Genomic DNA, 10,000 nt, shown 5'->3' on the forward strand with positions numbered 1-10,000 from the left:
GACTGGGGGAGCAACAGGCTTATTATAAGGTTGAAGCTGAAAGAGGTTAGACACAAAGATGGACGAAAGGAACAAGGAGGTTGAATAACTGTTTCAACTAGGAGCCAGATGTATGCTGCAGAACCCCTTTAGTAATGCCCGCAAAGGGAACCGTTTTGAGGTGCACTGGCAACAATGCTAACCTACAGGGAAAGGATAGATATAAGTGCATAGTTGTAAGATAAGCAAATGAGCCATGCATAGAATCTAGAATCTACAAGGGCTGACGTTTGTAAATAGTACGGTACTGTTTGGAGATAGTGACGGTAAGCCACATAAAGCTTGTAAAATGAGAGTGAAAGTTGAATTAAGGAAGAGTAAGTGAACGATTTTCAATGGAAACCAAGGAAATTCAGCCATGAAAGTTAATATGAGCAGTCGAATAGTGGAAGTGGTTGATTTGTTTACGATCTAAGATTGTTGAGCCAATTTTCCTATTTGGAGGTAGAACATCGATACTAAAGCGGATGAAAGAAAAAATGCTTAATCTGCTGTGTTGATCAGTTGGTGTGCATAAGTGACATAAGAAAAGTGACATGATGAAACAGAGGATTGGTAAAATGGTGGATGGAATCAGGGTACTTAAAGATGGCCAAGAAGAATGATAGGTTGGTGAAGTGTAGATTTCGCTTATGTTAGGGGGGGAGGAGAGGAGGAAAACCTATATAGGGCTAAATAAGTGGAATAAAAGAGGTACTAAATGAGTGGTGCTTTAATATCCGTGCAGAGCAAGAGCGCATGTAACATAATGGTGAATGACGTAATGTACCTGTATTCGTTCAACGGGATATTAATGACCATCTCGATAAACAGGGGATATTGCATGATTCCATTTCTGTCAATACGACGCTCTACTTTCCGTTTCGTTCATTTATACCGACATCCCTATTCTACTTTGAGTCATCAGCAGCCACTGACTGACCCTCCGTGGTCCTAGCTTGGGTGGAGAGGGAGCTTGGGTGCTGATCGTACGTATATATGATCAGTCTCTAGGGCATTGTCTTACCCGATAGGTGAATGTCACTGTCCCTTGCCGCTGCCATTCATGAACGGCCTTTAAACCCTTAAAATTGCCTGCTTCCACATTGCTCACTTATTCACCCTTTATTGAACAATTCCATCAAAGCACTGATAATTTTACGAGTTATGGTCTGTACCGATAGAATGTTTTCTTATATCGACTTGTTCTCCTACTTCATTTACTGAAGATAACAAAAATTCTTTAGAGGAAAAGCTTCGTTTCGTCGACAGGAAGACCGATTAAATGAGAAACGTTTCACTGAGGAAACGTCATATCGAGGAAAAACGAGCAAAAATTTTGCTAATACTTCTACATAACATCCTCAGAATATCAAGTTCATTCAATTTCATTCATTTTATTAAGTATTGGAATTTGACTGGGGATCCAATGGAAAGGTAAAAGATTAGAGTAAAAAATTATACAAGTTTAGACGATCAATCTCAATATAAAATCGTGCTTGGAATACAAAAAGGAAATTTCTTAATGAAAAAGGGAACAAAGGTTATAAGACCCAAAAAGGAACAAAGGTGGAAACTGACAAACAGGAGTGAAAAGTACCATAGAATTCCACAGCAGAGATCCCTCTCATCTCTTGAAACATTTCAAGGTCATAAAGAACGACGCTCTATATAAAACTGAAACAGCGTTCGATAATAAAAAAAATACATCTTCAGAACTCAATTCCTTTATGAAATATGTTATCAAAGCACAGCTTTCAACAGTTACAAACAAATTGTTAGGTTGTATCTTTGAAGAGCAAAAGCTAATGGAAGGATTAGCACAATGGCCCTTCTTAGACTTAGCAACAAACTTTCCTCTTGAAAGCAAGAAGATTAGAAAAGCCAGAGAGAACAAAAGAACCAAAGGAATTCCAAATCTCTTCCGGAAAAGTCCCTTAACGTTATAAAATGAGTTTTCTAATAGCTAAAACATTACGTTAACAGGTTCTCAAGTTAGTTTCCCTTACTTCTACCTTATACCACGAGAGGACCATTAAAACCTTCAACGGAACATGTGATTTACCTAACACGGCGTTTCTTATTTCCAGGAAAACCAATTTCAACCCCAATTTCTCTGCATTTAAAAGAAACACTCGACACACTTTATAAAATTTTTGAAAAATAGACATCTGAACTAGATAGCAATTGATCCTACTGAAAAAGGTGATATTCAAATTAAAAGTATATCTACGTAAAAGCAATTTAAGGAAATAAAAATACATTACTATGAACATTTACGTTACAAAGTTATCATACCCCTTCATAACAATACCAGGAAACTTTACAAAACCTGATGATAAAATGCAGTTGCTCACGAAGCCTTTCCCAAGTGAAATCATTTCATTCGACACGAAATAAAACATTTCCCATTCTGTCCATGTATCCCGTCACTTCCCAGAAGTTACAACTTAAGCGGCCACTTCCCGAGAGACGCCTTAACAGAAGCAGCATTTAATCGTAGAAGAAAAAGGCATGTAATCCTAGAGATTACATTAGGGTCTTGATGACGTGATACGAATTAATATCCCCGTAGGCCTAACGGAAATTACGAGTGTCTTGAGGATTCTACCTACCCGACTTATTCACACCAGTTACTCGCGTTTTCAATCTGCTGCAAGACGACGTCGTTGGGATTCATATGTGATGAATGGTGGAGATGTGTGTGTGTGTAGACTAAACGCTATAATCACAAAGATGAGTTATTTAATTAAATGCTCATATATATATATATATATGTATATATATATATATATATATATATATATATATATATATATATATATATATTTATAAAACAAAAACCAATGCAGCCATTTCTAGTCCACTGCAAGACAAAGGCCTCAGGCATATCCTTATTCATGTATGGAGTTTGACTATTTAATTACCACGTTGACCATTAGAGAGAGAGAGAGAGAGAGAGAGAGAGAGAGAGAGAGAGAGAGAGAGAGAGAGAGAGAGAGAGAATGAACTTAGTTTTGTACACGTCTTCGTCAGCTAATTTCTCCTAAAGATAGAGAAAAAGTCTCATAAATATTGAAAACATACACGTAGTCCTCCAGAATTAATTTTACTTACTCGCTTTAAAACTATTCCCTAAAGAAATCAGACATCTTATAAATAAATAAAAATAACCTAAAGTAACAAATGTGAGAAATTGGAGTGTCTGTACCATAGGAGCAGGGTATGACCCGAGACGTAATTTCTTTAACTGTAACAAGTTTTATGTAATGTCATTTCGTATATCCACCTTCGAAATTTATTCCAGGCTTGTGTAAAGGGATCAAATACCTATTTATTTTAATGTTGTTACTGTTCTTGAAATATTTTACTTTTCCTTGTTTCCTTTCCTCACTGGGGTATTTTCCCTGTTGGAGCCCCTGGGCTTATAGCATCATACTTTTCCAACCAGGGTTGTAGCTTAGCAAGTAATAATAATAATAATAATAATAATAATAATAATAATAATAATAATAATAATATATTTGCATTCCCTCGGCCAAGTCACCCCCCTCACAGTATAAACAAAGATGCGCGAGGTGTTATTTAGCTTTTTAATTACTATAGTTATATTCGTAATGATTGAATACAAAGAAAACCCCACTTGCTTACACTCAAATTCACAAATTAAAAATAATTCAGGAAAGCAGTGGTATAACTTCAGTGGGAAAATATATTTAACAACGTAAGGAGTGTAAATAAATAACGAATAATGCAAATATTTTCCATATTTCACTGAACATTGCAAGATTAATCTAATTTCGCCGTAACAAGAATAATTAATTTATTCGTAATTTTATCCAACTGGCACCGAAACATCATGTACGCTGACCGTTACACGCATAAAAAAATTGAGAATATGACGATAATGGTAGATGAAGTGAGAGAGAGAGAGAGAGAGAGAGAGAGAGAGAGAGAGAGAGAGAGAGAGAGAGAGAGAGAGAGAGAGAGAGAGAGAGAGAGAGAGAGAGAGATTCAAATCAACCGCATAAACAAATGCACGTGAAACGAATGAATCCCTAAAAATGAGAAGCCCAAAACAAAGAAAACAAAAAACCATGCTCAAGCAATAACGACGAGCCCCTTCCATTCAAGAGGAGAGATAATGATAATGACGTCTCTTGGGGTCAACGACATTCAACACCAGACGTGGCGGCCAAAAGGCCTCATCGTTGGGGACGTTCGACACTCTAGATGCCTTGGGAGGATCCCTAAACTGAAGTAATTATATGACGCCCGACGTCGAAAAGGGTTATTGAGTAGCAAAACTTCCCTACATCTCTAAACAGAATGATTTTGTATCTACTTTACAATATCTTTCCAGTTACATATCAAGTTACATAAACCATCAAAAAGGTTTTGAAGGTCGAAAATTTCAACATTCAAAATTCATACATATACAAGATGTAATCAATAATGTCTGGATGTTTATTGGTTGAAATGGATTTTCAACGAACATCAAAACAGCATTGACTAGAGCTTGTTTATGTGTGAATTCTGAATGTTGAACTTCACGATTTTAAGTTTAGTGCCTAAACGAAGCCGAAAGGGCTATAAACTACACAAGCACAAAGGTCTTTTCCAATACAAAAGCAATAACTAAGATGCCTTGGTGGACTGGAAGTAAATACAAAAAGTCTCGCTATTCTCTATTTATCTACCCAGCATACACGCATGAATACCACATACTCTAAATAAAAGATAACTACCGAAAACCATTACACGAGTAGGAACAAATTACAACACGAGCCAAAACAGCCCCCCGTTCCTCGGTTATATATTAAGCTCTATCGGCGGTTACTGGCCCTCATAAAGCCACTAGCTACCCAATTCCAAGTCTCATATGGGTAAACTATTCCTACTTATAGAACTGCTGATGCTACAAGTCCCCCTTTTTTTTATTACTATTCAGTTTCACAAAAGAGAAAGCCTATATAGCAAAGAAAAGAAGAGAAAACTAGCCAAAATTAATAAAATAAAAAGCAATTATTGAGAATATTCTTATAGCCATTGTACATTTATCGAATTCACCATACCTAAATATACTTTAATTTTTAGAAATAGGCAAAGCTTGGCATAGCCCTCCTTTCAGTGACTTTTTTTCATATCACTGTAAAAACTATGAAGTTATTGTTTCTTAGTGATATCTGTTGCTTTATTGACTACGACCTCTGAGGAATGTAGCACTTAATGGGAGATTGCTAAATTCTAACTTGAATGGAAGGCGTAAAAGTAGAAAGGGAGACACCACAGCTGCAGGCATCCGAGCAGACGAAGGCCGCCATCACAGATGCCGCCAGCCACACAATATCATTTATGTATGCTATAAAACCAACCATATATGAAATGAAAATAATTGACTTCTAAATTCTGTTCGTCAATATAAAAAAAAAAACCTAAAATAGCTATTTTAAAAACAGTATGGTAACATCATTTCAAATCAATTAAACGAAACAATTGAACCACAAAGCTAAACTCCCTAGAGCTGGGCTTAAATACTTGTTCTTGGATGATAATTGAATATGAAGTTGGAAAAAAAATAGACAGCTGATAGAGAAAAGACTAAATGAAGCAGATTAAAAGTACAAGGCAAAAACTAATGAAATTGTCGACGAAGAAATACTACAATTCAAAATTTAAAATGCATAGCATGAAACGGGCAGCGAGTGGTGCTCTTGCTACGAATGTAACAAATGGTACTTGATCCACTTGCAAGTTATGCAATGGGTATAATTGGTCTTCACGAGCGATTTGACTGCGTCAACGTCGCTTCCCCGAAGTAGAAACCTAAATCAATTACCAAGGGCATCAAATACAAAGAGATCTAAACTGACTACTGTTCTCTAACTCCACAAGTTGCAGTTCAGACATCGCAGGAGAATTCCAAGATAAGTGGAAATGAAACTTAGTAAAATAAATTCCAAAAGCGATTGGTAGTTATACTCTATTGCATATCTCCATCAAAATATGTACATACACACGCACGCACACATAATATATATATATATATATATATATATATATATATATATACAACATATACAGTATATATATATATATATATATATATATATATATATATATATATATATATATATATACAACATATACAGTATATATATATATATATATATATATATATATATATATATATATGTATATACACATTATATATATATATATATATATATATACATATACAATATATATATGTATATATATATATATATATATATATATATATATACAGTCTTTGACAATGGTAATGGGACCTAATTATGTATACCTTTTAAAAGCAACATTCCAATACCCCATCCATAATGTAGTGCTTGTGCCAATACCCCATCCATAATGTAGTGCTTGTGTGGGTGTTGCGTGTGCCTGATCTACTATTAAACAACGCAACAGTTTCGTTATTAAGGCATCTTAATATTATCATGTTCACAATTACAATAAAAAGGAAGTCGTCCCTCTACTTTCATAAATCAACTAGCCAACTATGGTGGCCCTACTTGCCGTTAGACATGTAATCCAGTCAAATTGTGATCACACACGGAAAAAATTGCGAAAGAAATGTTTTCTTCTGATGATGTTTAGAACCATCCCTTAAACACCAGATAAAAACATATACCAGCGGGGAAATGTCTCAAATGACCCCATTATGAAAATTACATTCCACCATTGAAGAAAAACTGTTTTTTTCTGTTCCTTTTTTATTATTCATCCAAACAAATGGATTTGTGTCTACTCTACGGTGTGAAGGTCAAGGAACCTAATTTATATCTATATTTTATTTCGAATAACCTATTATAGAGGGAATGTAAAAATACATTGTACAACAACTGCACCATGAAAGATTTCAAACATTGATTTGTAAAAGTCCCTTATTATTAACCTGTATCAATACATTTGTGTCACTATTCAGATTTGTAATAGAGGTAGATATCAGCATTACCTATAAAAACCCATTTACTAGTGGGAGGCCATATACTGTTCTTAATCAGAAGGGATGTGATAGCTCCATCAAGCCAGCAAAGAACGTAGAAATAACGTTCGACGTGTTCCTAGCCAACATGTTTTGTGCAACCTGTCGATTGAATTATATGTGTAAAACGGTTAACTCAAGAAAAGAAAAAAAAAACTGCCACCAAACCAAAAACCAGTGTTCTGTGGTCAGATGTTCCACAACTTGATTTTCAGAAACACTGTTTATTTTGTGGACAGACTGCAAAGTGTAAAGGAAAGAAAAAAAGGCAGGATGTTTTCCCAATACACACCTTTGATTTTGATTCCTTGAACATTTTATGACAGGAAACATGAACGGTCAGAAACAGTTTCCAGGGGAATTGCATCTGTGTAACATTTACCTGCAGCAGATGCCACCTATCATCAAGCATGCAATATCGACTTTAGAACAGGAAATCAGATCCCCCTGAATTATAGTGATGAAGCACCCAAAGGAAGCAATTGAAACATGAGACTTGAGGACTTAATGAAATATGATGCCATTCTTACTGCAACTCTGTTTCTCGAGGAAAATGATGATGAACAAATAACCTGTTGGGATCTTTATGATAAAATGGAAGAGTATCTCAATAGCACGAGAATATAGCCATATAGGAAAAAAAAAATAAATAAATAAAATAAAATAAAAAATAAAAAATAAAAAGTAAAGCTCAAAGAAATTTTTGGTGACTGACTTATTGTTACCGAGATCACTGGCAAACCAAATGTAGTGACAGTTTCTTTTAAAAAAATTACTTTACCTCCGATAACTCAGATGATGAAAAGCTACAATTGAGTGGAAACAGCGGCAAATCTGATAAATAATTAGATAAGAGCATATAATACATCTAATGAAATCTACCCAAGTCGAGATCAGATGTCAATAGCACAATAGTGTCAATTTTTTGCTTCCATCATTTCAACAGGACAAGCCATTGTGCAAGCCAGTCGGCCAAACATCTTACAAGCATCCCTCCAACCAAGCCTTGGAATTGAGATGCTCCATCAATTTGGATCACGATATTAGATAGATTTACTTCACAAACAGGATTTACAGGTTCATATTCTAAGGCACAAAAATGTGAACAAAGAGCTGCAATAAAACATGGAGTAGACCTTCAAAAGCAGAATTATAAACAGTTAATAAATCCGACAGCAAACAAAATAGACCACAATATATACACATTTGATGGCTTAGGCACATTTCATGGAATGAGTATCATTACAACTATCATGCCAGGAAAAATGAAGAGCAAGCCTATGTAAAGAGTAAATGTGACATCAAATGAAATCACAAAAGTCTGGACAACTAACACCAAGTATTCAAAAATGCATTCATCTCTTAATGAGGAACTGATCTATGAATAGCTTCCTGATTTGGAAATTCTTAGCCAAAATGTTAAAGCAAACCTCCTGTGGAAAACTTCATTGCTACTTCATTTCGCTCGTCCTGCAAGGAGTGGAATGATGCAAACTATCCATAGAGGTGATTTTCCAGGAGAGTTAGTTGTGTTAAATGCCTATGATTAGCATGGATCCTACCCAAGTCCCTTGTGGTACAAAGTTACAAAACATTGCATGCAAAGAATGATGCAGTTGTTATGATAGTCAAAACCGCTGTTGTGACAAGTGGGACCGTTGTGGTGGGTGATGACACTGACCTTCTTGTGCTTCCGTTTCCATGCAGACGTTGCAGCACATTAACTGTACTCCATCCCTGAACCAAAGACCTTAACCAAGCAACGTACTTGGGACATCAAAGGTGCTAAATCAATTTTTGGACTTGATGTCCTTTTAAGACTCTTTGTTCATACATGTTATGCTTGGGTGCAATTCCACTTAGTCACTTGGTGTCAGAGGAAATATTACACTGAAAATGGCAATAAATAATTTACAATTTACAGAAATAGCAGATGTAGCCTATTTCGTAGAGAAGGTCTATCTAAGGAGAGCAAACATTTGTTGCCTTATACAATGGATCTTAGAAGGAAGGACTAGATAACTTACGTTACAGGTGATTTTATGAATAAGTTGTCAGCCATTCAAAATATGTTCAGTCCCAGACTTTGCCACCCACATCAGCTTCCTCTCAGTACCACAAAAGAGTATACTTTCAGATTAAAGAATGGAATGGTAACTGTGGCGATATGGACCCAGTTATCTATGGATGGAGGAAAATGTGCGATTTTTCCTGCCAATTATAACAGATATGGAACCAGTCCCTAAAGAACTTCAGGAAATTATGCACTGAATCTGCAAGTTTGTACGTATCACCAGAAGATTTAGTTGTCAGGCACATGGATTAGAGTGCACAAAGGCATACTAGCAGTGCAAAGGTGAAAGCTGCATTAATTCTCTCAAACCATATCTGGATCGAGAAGATGAGTCATAAGGAAACATGGTACCGGGAATTTCCAGTGTACTTAATGTGGAAAACTACTTTTCATGTTAAATTTACTATCAAATAAATAACTTTAAGTATTCACAATAAAACTTTTGTTGTGTATAGATTTAAAAAATTAACATCTACATTTAGCATATAATTAGCATAGATAACATATCACACTAACTGGATTACAGTGTCTATGTTCCCTCAAAGTTTTAAAAGTTTATACCAAATCAAGTGACTCAGTGTACCAGTATAGTTGTGCATTTAAAAAGATAAGGTATTTTTCATAATGGTGGGATTTATCTTGTGCATTGGTTTAATTCAAAATCAGATTAATCAGGTTCCTTAACTGGCAAAACATAGTGTTAGATACATAAATTTATCAACTGAATTGGATTCATAATAACAAAGTAACAGCAAAATATATGTTTTTCTTCAGTGACAAATCTATTTTCCATAATGGTGCCATTTTGAGGCCTTTCCCATAGATATATTTTGGTGTAGTTTTTATCTGTGTTTAGAGTTGGGTTCGGAACATTATACAAGTTT

At 35.2% G+C, this 10,000-nt stretch overlaps 1 long non-coding RNA gene across 1 annotated transcript in view; it reads right to left on the reverse strand.

Annotated features, from left to right (window-relative positions):
* Nucleotides 1–10,000, reverse strand: part of LOC137630136 (uncharacterized) — a 549,598-nt gene that overhangs the window by 496,873 nt on the left and 42,725 nt on the right. The window lies entirely within an intron of this gene.

The sequence above is a fragment of the Palaemon carinicauda genome, chromosome 38, assembly GCF_036898095.1.
Source record: "Palaemon carinicauda isolate YSFRI2023 chromosome 38, ASM3689809v2, whole genome shotgun sequence".
Classification (NCBI taxonomy): domain Eukaryota; kingdom Metazoa; phylum Arthropoda; class Malacostraca; order Decapoda; family Palaemonidae; genus Palaemon; species Palaemon carinicauda.